Source organism: Protomyctophum bolini (genome assembly GCF_963924005.1).
Source record: "Protomyctophum bolini genome assembly, chromosome: 7".
NCBI lineage: Eukaryota > Metazoa > Chordata > Actinopteri > Myctophiformes > Myctophidae > Protomyctophum > Protomyctophum bolini.
In genome coordinates this window covers 50,564,357-50,579,168 of record NC_137868.1, presented here as the reverse complement: position 1 = coordinate 50,579,168, position 14,812 = coordinate 50,564,357, and positions in this window count along the sequence as shown.

Here is a 14,812-nt window from a genome sequence, read left to right as displayed (position 1 = left end):
CCTCCTTCCCTGCACATCCAGCACCAATCCTCCGATGGGCATGTGGGGAAGTACTAGGCCTGTAACAATGACTCCTCAGGTCAGTCATCAATTAAGCCAGCTCTATCGCTTTTTTTGTCTTTCTCTCTCCCTTTCTCTAATTTGTGTGTGTGTGTGTGACTGACTCCATAGTCTCTTGAGACTGACGGATGCCAATGAATATATATATATATACATACACACACCACAGTGTATAGTGTGCATGTTTGTTTAAAATAAATACTTCTGTGCCCACAGGAAACCCTCCCCTGCAACACCATTGACATGGATATGTGGCAGGATGTCTCCAACATAATGAGGGAGTAGGCTGGGCAGACAGGAGGGGAGAGACACCATTCCGGTCTTCCAGTCGAGAGGCTGCCATGACTCGAGGACAAACTGGCTAGAGACAAACTCAACTAGCATTTGTTTTACCCCCTCAGGCCGGGAACCCATTTTGGGGTTCTGTACAGTATGTACATTATATTTGATGCTGCTATATAAATATTTGAAGTTTTTCAGAAAACTTAGGTCAGGATTTAGAGGCGTTTTTAGAATTTGCCTTAGGCCTAAATGGGTTAAGCCCCACTGCTCTGAACCACAACCCATCCCCACCCCTATGTCTAAAGGACAGTATCTGTTTTGATGGCTAATTAAAGCTGATTTGCATGTAAGTTCATTGTTGCCTGCTTGGTTTTTTGAGTGAAGGTAGTTTAATTTACACACACACACACACGCACACATACTTTATGAAAAGGTTAAATACAAAATTGTGATCTTGCTGTCAGAGCAGAGGGATGTGGTGCCACCTTTAATGCGTACAACGAATGCTCAAATTTTTTTGCAAATTAGTCAATCTTTTGAAAGAAACTCTTTGCTCCCTCCATTTTAAATTGTATGTGTAGTATTCACTGCAAGCTAATACTTTGGATATACATTAACATGACACTTATGTGTGGCTTTGACTGAACAATTCTACTAGGCCTACAGATAATCAATTTTCACTGACCTGACCTAAATAAATTATGCTCTGTCTGTAGCTCAGAATACATGATATTTCTACATTGCTTTTGTCTTAAGTCGCTGTATTAAATCTGTCACATGCTTTTTGCCAATATTTTCACTTTAGCACTACTGCATTTTCATTTATTTTGTGACATAAATGTGTATATAGTGCATTCAATCTACAATGCCAGATTTATATGTAGTAATTGTATAACAGTCATTCAGTCTCTGCCTGAGATGCCATTACTGATAGTTTATAGAGAGAATAAGTAAATCAAATATTGCATTTGGAATTTATGCTTTTCCAGCTGTTGAGTCACATTGAATACCAAACATGCCTTTGTCCTAATTATATTCGTACAGCAGGAAAAAAATAGACTTGTCTGTATTAAAGCTTTGGTGTCTCCAAACAATCCTGCATTTCAGTTTGTATTTAAGGAGCATTCAAAATAGTGTGCAGAGTTTGCAGACTGTCGGAGTACACAAAACAGTGTATGTATAGGCCTTATGTATAGCCTAATTATAAAGGAGCGACACATCCCACTTATTTAAATGAGGCACTGTCTGAATTAATAGCACAAAGATATATTAAAACCAAGTATAAACTAGCTCTGTATAAATGCAATGTCTCTTAAATAATCAGTGCAGGCAATACACGATACAATGTCTCTTGAATAATCAGTGCATGTGGCAATACACGATACAATGTCTCTTGAATAATCAGTGCATGTGGCAATACACGATACAATGTCTCTTGAATAATCAGTGCATGTGGCAATACACGATACAATGTCTCTTAATGGATACACAACACAATGTCTCTGTATGGGTACTTAACTCGCCATGCCGGCGCGACCCTCCCCCGGGGTCTTTGCTTGTGACACAGTCCAACTCCCCGGGGAGATACGTGCTGACAAGTTAACGTTCAGTAGGCCTACTTCTCAGATCGCAGGTCTGCGGCGGAGCAAGGTGAGCGCACACTCTCTATATAAGCCCCGCTATCTAACTGCAGGAGACCGCAGGTGTAGTCTCCCCTCCTGCTGACTGACAGCTAGCTCCCCCTCACTACCTGTTTTCGCCGCCGGCAAGACTAAGCACTTGCGAACGGTGCCGCTTCACAAGACGTGGGCTCCAACGACACACAAACGTCACTTTTATACTGGCGTCCTATAGTCGCCACCTGATTTAATGCATGCAATCAATGTCCCCATTCGTTTACCACACCCGCCTGTGTGGCGTCATCAATGAGTCTGTGTTCACACGCACACATGCATCACCCCTCTAGGGCGCGTTCGGAAATAGCGCACTGTGCAAACTAATAGGCGAGCAGTGAGAGAGAGAGAGACAAAGAGATTGTGTGTGTGTGTGTGTGCGTGTGCGCGCGCGTGTGTGTCTGTGTGTTTGTGTGTTAGGGTTAGGCACAGGAATTTTTCTGAATATCTTATTGATTTTAAAGCTGGGAGGCCGCATTTGAAGCCTGTCAAGGTCACACCTTGACCCTAGACCTTAGGAGTGTCTTTGAGCGACGGGAGCGGGTTCCCCAGACTCACCTTAGGACCTTAGGAGTGTCTTTGAGCGACGGGAGCGGGTTCCCCAGACCAGGTGGTCTTATCTCTCTACGATGTCAGAAAGTGGGTGTAATAGCTCCCCAGCCCCCATAAATCTTCTGGAAAAAAACATTTTCGGACTCAGAACGACAAGCTGAACACGCTGATATGCGTTTCCATGCATGCGGACTTACGGTTCTCTTGATTGGCAACAGGGATTGTTGTGTATTTTGGGTTTAGGTAATAGGGGTTCCATTTTTTCATAGGGGTTAGGTAATAGGGCTGTACTATAGAGGACTAGTATCAGCCATGTAGCTCTGAATCTAATACATATTGTCTGGCACTTAATAGACAACCCTCAAAAATGGTCATTTTACCATCAGCAATTAATCTGTTTTGGTTACCATTTCAACAGGTTTGTGTTATGTTTAAAGGTCAGAAATCAACCACCAAGTAATTGGCCTCCATCGAATGGCCTTATACCTACATGGAGTTGTATAACTTTACTGAAGAATCATACAAAGCCACATTGTCAAACTTTCACCTTGATTTCATTTTCAAAAGCTGTCTCCAATCCCAGACAACAGTCTTGTCAAAACGTGACTATTGTAACTCCCTCCTTACTGGCCTACCAGCATGTGCACTTAAGCCTCTCCAGCTGATCCAAAATGCCGCAGCTCGCTTGGTCTTCAACCAGCCAAAATTCTCACATGTCTCCCCCCTGCTCCGTTCCCTCCACTGGCTCCCGGTCGCTGCCCGCACAGAATACAAAACTCTGATGCTGGCATTCAAAGCAACCAAAGGTATGGCTCCCCCATATCTTGCAAGTATGATCGAACCCTACAAACCCTCCCGCTCACTCAGATCAGCCAACGCAGGGAAGCTGGAAGTACCCTCACTAAAAACGCCGGGACAACAACGCTCCACACGTCCCAAACTCTTCTCCCTTCTGGCTCCAAAACTGTGGAATGCACTTCCCATTGCAGTCAGAACTGCAGCATCACTCCCAATCTTCCGCCGTAGTCTGAAAACCCACCTTTTCAGACTCCATCATGGCCCATAGCACTTACCCCACCCCCTTAGATAGCAATTCTGTAGACTTAGATAGCATTTGATACAGACTTATAGCATGTTATGTAGACAGCATAAGTGCATTGTATGTTCTATTGTCATAGCACGTCATAGTACATATGTATAGCATAGTAGTATAGATGTATAGCTTATATGTATAGTTTCATTATAGATATTCCACTGTTACTTTCTTAGCTTACGCATGTTTCATGATAAATGTTTTTATGTGATGTATTCCCATGCTTTTTTGTTCTTGCTTAATGTAAGTCGCTCTGGATTAAGAGCGTCTGCTAAATGCCTAAATTGTAAATTGTAATGTGAAAGACCACAACACACAAGCAATTGTTCCTTCAAATAAGCAGTTTATTTACATACCGCACACATTTGAAACATTTATTTATGTCAGACATAATCAGTATAGTGGCAGAGAAATAATCAGTATAGTGGCAGCGATATCTTTAGCTCACCAGAGGCAAGCAAATTGATTCTATGAGAGTCAATCCAGGGCAGAGCCAGGAGGGACAACAAGGCTAAGCACATCACTGTTGACCACACACACACACACACCCCGCTGGAAGATCTTTTTTGACTAACACTGTAGTACATATACTTTTGGCAGTCAAAAATTAAGAAAATATGTAATATTGCTTTTTTAAAGGGATTGTGACATTTAAAACACATTTTTGTAGATATTTTGTGTTCTTTGGCTTTTCTTGACATCAATTTCACAAAAAAAAACCCAAATTTGAACATTCAGTGTATTCTCCGCTGTCTGGACTTTTGTGAATAATTATGCAAATATGACTCGTGGCTTGGACGGCGGAGGCCTACGTAATGTAACGCTAAACCCCGCCCCCTCTCCTCTGCTCCCTGTCTACCAATTCTACTACCCGCCCCCCTCCTCCTCATCCCCGCCCCTCTCCTCTCCTCCACCTGCTCTCCTCTCTTCTTCCTCATTCTGTCCGCGACTTTGTTTCAGTATAATAATAATAATAATGGCTTCTAGAGAAAAAGCAATCTGCTCCGTTGTCGGCTGTGTCAATCAACACAAGTCCTTGCACTTTCCACCAACTGGCCTAGATGAAGATTCACGCTCTAGGTGGATGCATTTTATTTTTGACGGTAACGTTCCAACCAAGTTGTCAAAGAAGGGACTCTTGGTGTGCGCACATCATTTCACCCCAGAAAGTTTTTCAAATCTCGGACAAGTTCAGAGTGGATTTGCAACCAAACTTTTTATGAACCCAGGAGCAATACCAAGCATTCGTGTCCCAATCCCAACTATAAGTATTTATACTGCAATGATTTGTGTTAAATTGTTGTGCAGTACTATTTGAGTGGACTCACAATAAAAAATCAATCGCCTGCAGCACTCCGAAATGCTTCATGGTAGCCTACTTTTAATTTATAGTCAATCACTGCCACTACCCGCATTAGCTGTGTGTTTGACTATTATTAATCTTTGATTCGTGGCGTGCACCAGCTGTTGTAGATTGCATGTGCTCATTATTGTTCTTGTAATGCGATACAGCAACGCGCAGCCAACGCTCGTGTGATATAATCCACGTTAAAAGTATGGCGAATAATGATAGGCTATAGTCCTTGAGTATGATATCGATGACGATGACATTACACAAGTTTATGTCGACGTGGTCGTGGGGTGAGATATTGCAGGAGTTTCATAGGCGCGTTCGGAAATAGCGCACTAAGCCCACTGGCACTGTGCAATGCAAACTAATAGGCGAGTGCGCTCCGGTGCGGTATTTCCAAACGTGCCTTATTTGTTTACCAACTGTTGCTCGTACGATGACGTTGAATAGAGAATACATGTTACAAAGGGAGTCTACCAACGCGCCTCAAGCCTAAAACGGCTGATCCGGTGCTTCACAGGTGCAGGGACATCAAAGTTGCAAAAGGAGAGGAGACTGGAGCAACACGGACATTTTGAGCCTTTTACGTTTCGACCTTGCGGACGGTCTTCATCAGAGTGGACTCTGATGAAGACCGCAAGGTCGAAACGTTAGTCGTTTTGTATACTCAGCACCTTAATAAAAGGCTCTAAATGTCCGTGTTGCTCCAGTCTCCTCTCCTTTTGCAGCAGAGAATACATGTTGTTGTCCATCCCCTCAGTACATACATGCAGTGATAGTCTTATTATAAATAACATTTTATATAAACTATAAACAAATAGTTATAAAAGGAGAAGAAGTTGCGTGCGTTGGCACTGGCAGCGTTGCTATGGCTGAGATGCTGTGAACTTGTAAAGGAAAAAAAAAAGAACAGTCCCTTTCTCTGAGGGGGGCGGAGAGGTATGGAGGGCTTGAGGGGTGGGGGGGGCGGAGCTGGGTAGTGATTGACAGGAAAGGGGGAATTACCGACATCTACAGGCTAAAATAATGTATTTTTCTATGCCTTCTCAGGATGCATATTACATACACACAAAAACTCCTGGCAAGAAATACTGGAGTGTTCAAAAAAAGTTCAAACTTTTTAGACACGTTTGAAGGACCATGGCCAAGACTTTTAATGTTGTTAAAATTATGTTAAAAATAATACCTTTAATGACACCTAGGGCTGTATTTTGCGTGTCTTAAGTACCAGGTCTTATTCTCTAACTTGAGTAAACTAAAGACCTGGAGGCGTGATCAATGCTCTTTGGCCACTCAGAATAGCCAAATGGCATTGATCACGCCTCCAGGTCTTTAGCCGCCCATGCAGGTTTGAGCTTGTAGATCGGCTATTTTTGCTACGACAGTATTATGCAATGTGGCCCTCTGGAGTGAGTGGTGAAATATTGTGGGCCTCGCCATAGTCAAAGTTGCCCATCCCATCCCTGTGAAACAACTGCATCACCTAGAACAGATGACCTATTCGTTAAGACTGCAAAAAGAGCTGGGTGAAAGAAGATGGGAGAAATGGACAGAGTACTTAGCTGGGGGGTGGATGTGGAGTGAATATGGGTGGTGTCTTTGAATGTAAGAAACCCAAAAATCTATAATATGTATTATATTGCTGCTGTTGTACATTGTATTATATACGTCTTGTCTTGCATATTCAAAAATCCTAAAATAAAGAGTAAAAAAAAAAAGAATGTTGCCCATCCCTGGTCCAACCCCTCAAGAACCAATGGTAGTATCTCTATTATCCATGTCCAACCCCTCAGGGACAACTGGTGGGCCACAGACCAGTGGTTGAAAGTATCTCTATAGACAGACAAACTTATTGTCCTCTTTGGTCAGTCAAAGGAAACAGTATGTCCAACCTAGTCACACTCCTCATCATCATCATCCTCCTCCTCCTCCTCCTCCTCCTCCTCCTCCTCATCGTCGTCGTCGTCGTCATCGTCATCACTGCCATCGCAATCCACATCTTCAACTATTTCCACACAGTCAGTCTGAAAATGTTGGGACACAGTGCCACAGATGTCAAGCTGGTGTTGAAAATGTTTGACCTTTGCAGAGAGAGCAGTGACTGCCCCATGGTCATAGCGTGAGGAGCTTGAGTAGTTGAGGAGGGCTTCTTGTGCTTTTGCCATCTCTTGGTGGAAGAAGGCCATGGCCGTCTTGAGGTCCTCTTTGATGATGTTCCTCTCCTCAGAGGCTCTATCGCTGAGAGAGACAAGCACAAATAGCCTTTGCTTGAGGTAAAATGTTGGATCATCACCCTTCCTCTGTTGGCTCCACACTCCAGCATCCATGTCAAGTGCCATTTCAAAGGTCAAAGAAGGGAGGTTTGTGGATGGGATGGCTTGCCTCTTCATGTTGTAGAGCTTTGTTGATGCTTTGATTTTGCTGTTGAGTTTGGTGATTTGTCTGGAAAGCCTTGCAGCAATCGTTTGTCCTTCTGTGAATAAAAAACAAAAATATGCAAGTTTCAAAAAACAAAATGATAATCTCATTAAAATGAGCCCAGGGCCAAGTCAAAGGTAGTGGCCAGTTAAATTCCAGCCTTAATCTTTTATTATGTTGCTATAGTGTATAATGTACATAGCAACAACTTCTCAAAACATTTGAACCAGGAACCCCTGTATGTAATTATACCTTTCAATCCAGGAACCCATTTAAAAGAGCAGAAAGAGAAAGATACAATAAACAGTAATTACACAGTATTACACCTTTGATGTAGGACAATAATTCTGAGGTATGGGAGGGTAAAAAAAAAGGAAAAAAAAGGCCAAGGCGGTCAGATACTCAATTGTCAGAATCGATACAATAACTGTATGTCAGTCTTGATCCAAGGCCAGGTTTCTGTATATCTAGCCTATTGTCTTATTACATGACTGCATGAATGTTTTTTTACAACTGTATACATGGAATGGCTGGATTACCAGCCAAGGTGCCCAGACGGCTACACCAGCCGCCTGGGCGACTACATGAATGTCTTGTATTATTTGTGATACAACGCTGCAACAGCAGGAGGAACACAGCTTTTAAGTTTTATATTTTTTAAACAGAATAGGAGTTAGTCTGGAAGCATACATTGCATAGAAACCATGTAATACATGCTAATTTCCAAGCATTTGTTCTTGTCACAGCGGCATACATTTCTTCTGTTATTCAGTGTTTCGGGAATGGGAAAAAAGCATTCATATTCGATGCATCAAATCATCTCACCTGCATATTTCCTGACCAGGCCACACATGAACTTGCGTTCCACTGAGAGGTTAAAGATGTTATTAAACACCTCCGTGGCTAGCTTCTCCATGGCAGAAGAGAGGAACATCTGGGCCTGAGGTGAGGTGAGCGACCACCTCTGATCCACATGGTGCTTCTTTTCAAGAGCACAGATCTTTCTCTCCGCCCTGACAGATACAGACACAAGTCAATAATTTGTTTTTAAATATATATAATGATTTAGAGCACGCACATCCACTGACTAAACGCCAGGTGCTGACTGAGCCAAGTTAACTTGGCCTCATGGCTCGGAACATCATGTCTACTTCGGTGTAAGGAACCTAATAAACATGTAACCTTATTTTATTTACCACTCTACCCCACACCACAAGACTAAAAATATTTTACAAATTGGTTAATAGCAGTATTCCCGGACTAAAAGCACAGAAAATTGATTACTTTCATTGTTTTGACATTAAGAAACCTACTTTTCAGTTCTCGAAACACTATCCACAACTTGAGCTCCTCCTTGTGACGTCTCAAGTTGTGATCTAAGACAAAGGGGAGAGAGAAGGGGGGGTTAGCATAGGCTTACTGCAAGGAGACGCTATCTTTAAGCAATGGGTCTTTGTCTGAACTCTTATGGAATAAATTGTTGGCTCATATTCATAAATTAGTTAACAAAACACTAAATTTGTATTTACTTACTGTCCCCTCTGAAACATTTGAAGATTCTCCATGTAGATCTCCTCCCAGGTCAAAGAAAGCTGTTGCTTTTTTAGAGAATCCTCTAGAGCCTTCCCCCAACTCCTTATGTCTTCAACTGCGGTCCCTTGACAATTGCATGTAAAATAAAAACAAAATTACAGTCTGCCATTAGCTTAGTGTTCTCTCTAACTGTGATGGTTAACTGTCAATGGTTGAGTTATTGTATAATTTAAAATAAGGCCAACTTAAATGAAGTGAACCTGGAAAAGGACATGAATGCTGACAAACAATATAAATGCAGAGTTCTCATACCTCGTACCTAGCAAATGAATTACTGGGAAAGTTGGGAAATTTCTGACCCAATTCAAATAGAAAGAAATTCAAATCCTACAATGATTTGGCCATGCATGGGGGCAAGTAAATACGGTCATTGAAGTACAGTGCCAAGACTGACATGGTGAATTAATTACGTGGCAATAATTAATAACATGAATCAGCTTAGATATGCTCAGATGCCTGAAGGGTCTACTGAATGGAACGTTGCCTTAACCCATTTTGACCTGAGGCCACATCTGTGTCACCATATAGCTTTTAACCATAGCACTCAGTGCTGCGCTATGAGATCTGCTATTTTTTTTTAATCGTCAAAATGTGGTGCAAATCATTGAATTAATATATTAATTCACAGTGAACATTTTTAACTCAAATATTTGTTTCTGGGGGGGGGGGGGGGGGGGTCCTTGGAACAACTAGGTGTCAGGTAAATGTGTCGTGTTTGTCACAGACTAAATATTACCATTTTATACGTTGATCCCCCTTGCTTATTATTCTTTTACATACCTGGTAGAGACTGCAGGAGACTCGTCAACTCTTTCATTGAAGCCTCCTTTATTTTCTCAGCCTTCAGAAGTCGCTGAGGAATGCCTGTGACTAGAAAAATATAAAGTGCCAACATTTAATTTAACCAGTATTCAGCCACAGAATTATGAAGGCAGGATTAGTGGGCATTGTTAGGTGGGTGGGTCATCATTCTTTCAGACATATTCATTTGTTTTTCTTGCATTCAAAGAAAAAATGCTGTAATTCAGAAAGTAGTTATTTGGATTCACAAAGTAAAAAAAAAAAAAAAGGTTGTGTATGTAAACATGCTCACTTTGCTTCCGTTGCACCTTTTCTGAGTAGTGCAGGAGAGCATCTGTCAGGAGGTCTGTGCGGTGAGATGGAGTCATTTCTTTAGTTATTTTTCCAAATCTCCGCAGGTAGGACCACAGGCGCTCACTCTGCTCCCCATCAGCCAGTCCTGTTCCCTTGTGGAAGCGTGTGTTGTACTGGAACTGTAAACATAACAAAATAAAACAAATGTTAACATTGTTCAGTTGGTGTGAAGTACCTGGACATTGCTCGCTATAGAAAACAGTCATTACCTGACATGCGAGATTGTGCCCATAAGAATGGAACACTGGGACAACAAAAACCTTTTTGTTCAGTAGCTCAGGGTAGTGCATGGTGCTATAAAGAAAAATGTTCAGAATTACAGTAACAGTACACATAGCCAATTGACTCTGTAACACCAAGAAGGTTGCATTCAGTTCCAGGTAAACATGCTTTATTATCTGGCTTCCATTAAATCAGGGGGGAAAAAGATACATACCTACCCACAGGCAGAAGGACACAGACAAGATGGAATCACACATTTAAAATCACACATTTGCTCAGCATTCAGCAATAATGACTTAAATGTGTAGTGTTACCTGAAGGTGGGGTTTGAGTTTGCATGCAATGTCATACATGAAAACAATGCTCAGCTGGCGTTCCTCCTGGTCTCTACTGAACTCCTTCAACGAGAGGACAGCGTTTGACAGTCTGAAGAAATTAAGCAGAAACGTAGTTAGAGCACCTAGGCTTCCAAATGTTTTGATTCCCGACCCCGACGACCTTTGTTGCGTGTCACTCCCCATTTCCTGTCAGCTTACTGTACACTATCAAATAAGGCAGAAAAAGCCCAAAACATATCTTAAATAAATTACATAGTTAGAATCACTACAATGAATAACTTATTTAAGCATACATTTAGTATTCGTTCTAGCAAAAAACAAATACCTCTCTCCATATTTCAAGTTGAGAAACTTTACTGGATGTTCATGCCTGCAGGTGAGGCCAAATACACCAGTTTCATCCAGCTTCTTGTACCGGCCTTTAGACCGGATTGCGCTCCCTGCCCGGAATCCAGGACAGCCCCCCTTATCAGGGAAAAAGACATGTGAAACAGACAATACCTTCATTACTAAACCAGTTACATTTATCGGACATGAATAATGAAGCAGAACTATTTTTTCATTCTATCAACACACGTAGGCTTTCCTTTAATGTGGTTTAACTTTAATGAGTAAATTATAGTTCCTACCTCGGGTTGTGTATTGGCCTGTTCGACAAAAGCGTCCACTTCACTTTGGTCTAGGAAGAATCGGTTCATGTGTTTGGGAGCCTCAAAGCTCTCCCGACTTCTTCCTCGGTAGCCCAAAGAGAGCGTCGGCAGCCAGAAAGAGCATTCCATTTTCCTAATGATATACAAGCAATAATTATGCACAATCCACATTAAATAACAATTCACATGTAAGCGACGGCTATACATAAAATGATTACCTTTGGACACATGGGACAGCTGGCTCCATCAGCCAGACTTGGTGCCAAAACAGAGCAGGCCGTCTGCTCAAACTGCCAATGCCTGTACTCCTCGTAGCATTCCTTCATTAAAATGCTGTAGAGATCAACCACCTAAAATGCATCAAAATATTAATTTGAATAAAAGAATACACCAATAATGTGAACCCCGATAATGTGATACACATATTCCACCTGCATATCATAAACACCCACCATAGTTGAAGGAAAAGCTTGTTGCATTGCTGCACTCATGCCCCTGACTGACACTCCACATTCCAACTGTACAGCCGTAATAAGCCTCATCAGACCCAAGGATATGGCCGTTTGTGGGCGTCTGGGTGATCCTGGCCACAAGCCCAAGCGAATGAGAGTGGCGTGTTCTGACTCACATTTACAAAATGTACACAGAACATCATGCACTCTCGCTGCAACAAAAAGATTTTACGGAATGATTAATCTTTCGCATGGCTGGGTTATACATTTAGTGTTAGGTTCATGGTCTGCTCTGAAATGTTACATACTGTATCTTCCCGTTTACCCATTCTTCTGTCATACAGTCTGGAGCAACGGAAGCTCAAATCATGAGTAAAATATAAAGCGGACCAGAGCTATAGTCTGAGTAGGTTGTTGTGAGTAAAGATTACCTTTCTGGTCAAACATGCAGTTGTCTCTTGTAGGACGTCATGCAGTTGTGTCCATCAAGCCTTTGCCATTCCCACCTGAAGCCTTTTGGCATGCTCTTCACATATGCGTGACCCTAGTAAATAAAAAAAGAGGGTGAGAGGGTTACATTCTTAAGTCATTGCTTGTGAAACACCTCATGGAAATGAGTAAATGGTTAATAACTTGATCAGCTTAAAAAAATTCACCTTTGCTCTTTTCTGCAAAACAATAGTTTCTTCTAGGAAGACTTTAGATTAGATTATTTGAAACATAGGGGAAAGGGTGAAATATACTTACATCCCACAACTCCATTTCATGCAACGCATGGAATTTTCTGTGGACTTCTGTGGCACAAGAGGAGCAGAGGGTAGCCTAAAGGTCACAGTCCCCACACCTCCAAACCTCCAAACCACTTAAGCCACACTGGCATACGTGGCAGCAAGGGTTTAGGGGCGGGCAGAGGGACTCCACAGCAGGAATGTGCAGGCTGTTACGGATATTGATCCATGCCTGCACATCCTGTGCTTTTCTTTCCCTGGCACTGGCAGCAGTGACAGGCGCTGGACCACCCTCAGGTTCTGGAGGTTGTGCATCCACAGCCTGCACCATTGCATCAGGACCTCTGCTGTCCTCTCTAGCACTGGTGCTAGGCTGGAGGATGTTGTGCCTCCGTACAGAGGTACTTGCCCTCCCCTGGTGAACGACTGTGGCTTTCCAGTTCACAAAAGCCTTCTTGCGCCTTTTCACCATGATCTTTCTGCAAGACATACCATTAGAGAGAGAGCAAGTTGAGAGCTTGTGAGTTTGAAATAAGAACAACTAAGAATGTAGTATATTTAGGGTGACCAGATGTCCCCATATGCATGGGCCAGTCGCCCAGTCATTTCCAAGCTCTCTAATTGTCTCTTTTAAACTGTAACATTTAACAACACATCAAGGCATTTAAATAGCAACTTAAGTAATAGGTTGCCAACACTGTCCACCCCCCCCCCCCCCCAATAAACTACAAGTGATTAGATACAGCACTGCTGATTAGAAATTAGAATAACTTAGATAAATTATAGGTGTGGGTGAGAAACTCAAGCTCTAAAAAATGATAATGGAAATCATTTAAAATCACACATCATATTGCCAGCATTCCCATTGCATTTATATACAATAGATGGTGGTGCAGACAGACAGACAGACAGACAGACACGATGTGAATCCCCTATGCTAGCATAGCTAACCAGTGCCATGATGTAAACAAAACAAACAGCTTCGTGTCTAAAATAACGATAGCTTGTCACCGCTTAACAGAAGGACACACACTTACCTTAAGATATAGGTGGCCGTGCGCCGTGATGGGAAATAATAACAGCAGATAATAATAACATACAGAGTTGTATTCCGCACAGTACACAGTCTATGACACACACGCAGCAGCACAGAACTGCCGCGGGGTTTTTTTTTTAAAGGGAGGAGGTCTATCCGGCCGTGGAACTTCCGGTCCGGTAAAAACGCACATAAATGTTTATAATGTAATCATAAATAAACACGATGGCAAACATTGCATAGCCCACATTACATTATCAAATAATTAAATATTGATTAATTAAATACGGTGCTCTTGTCATTTTGGTCGGCACAAAATAATACATGAATGAATAAATAAATACATATTTACATAAAAAAATACATATACATTCACTGGAGGAAGATACAATTAAATAAACTAGTATAAACATCGCTTTAACTGTTATCAAAATGTATTTAATTCACCAAAATACTGAGTCACGTGACCATCCACCAGGTTGTCATAACAACCAGACTCCCCGTCTGAAAAAGATGGGCGGGGGTGGCCAGGCGAACAGCCAATAGTAGAACCTTTCCCATTCCATGGGGAAAGTTCAGTAATTCGGGTAATTCTGAGCTCCCAGACTGCGCGAATTAGAACCTTTCCCATTCCATGGGGAAAGTTCAGTAATTCGGGTAATTCTGAGCTCCCAGACTGCGCAAATTACGCAGTCTGGGCCCATACGATGGGAGACATTTATAGTAATTCCTGTGCATTCGATGGGTGGATTCATACTACATCGGGTGCACACCAAGACACTCATCGTGAAGGGACGACAGGATGAGGAGAGGTGGCGTTGTTGCTGTGTAATTGTCGAGAGTAATGGCTGCGCGCAATATCGAACAGTCAAAACTATTGTTTGACAGTCATAGCTTCACGTAGCACACGTTAAGTTAAAATATCCGTGCAGGATCCAGGAATTGCATAGCCGTTGCATTTTGTCACTATGGAGTGGGACATCTGCCTGGATGCGTATCGGTTGAGAATTCCCGTAGGCTGATGGTGTTTCCTCATAAGAAACATTCTAGTGTAACCAAAAGGTATCCAAGTGTAACCCTAACCCTAACCCTAACCCCAACCCTAACCCTACAGGATCATTTTGTCATAGGTATACATGGAGGCCTGGTCTCGTCTGGTCTCGAAACGAGCCTCCAGATTCCTAAGGCCGCCCCTGGTTAGTCGTGTGA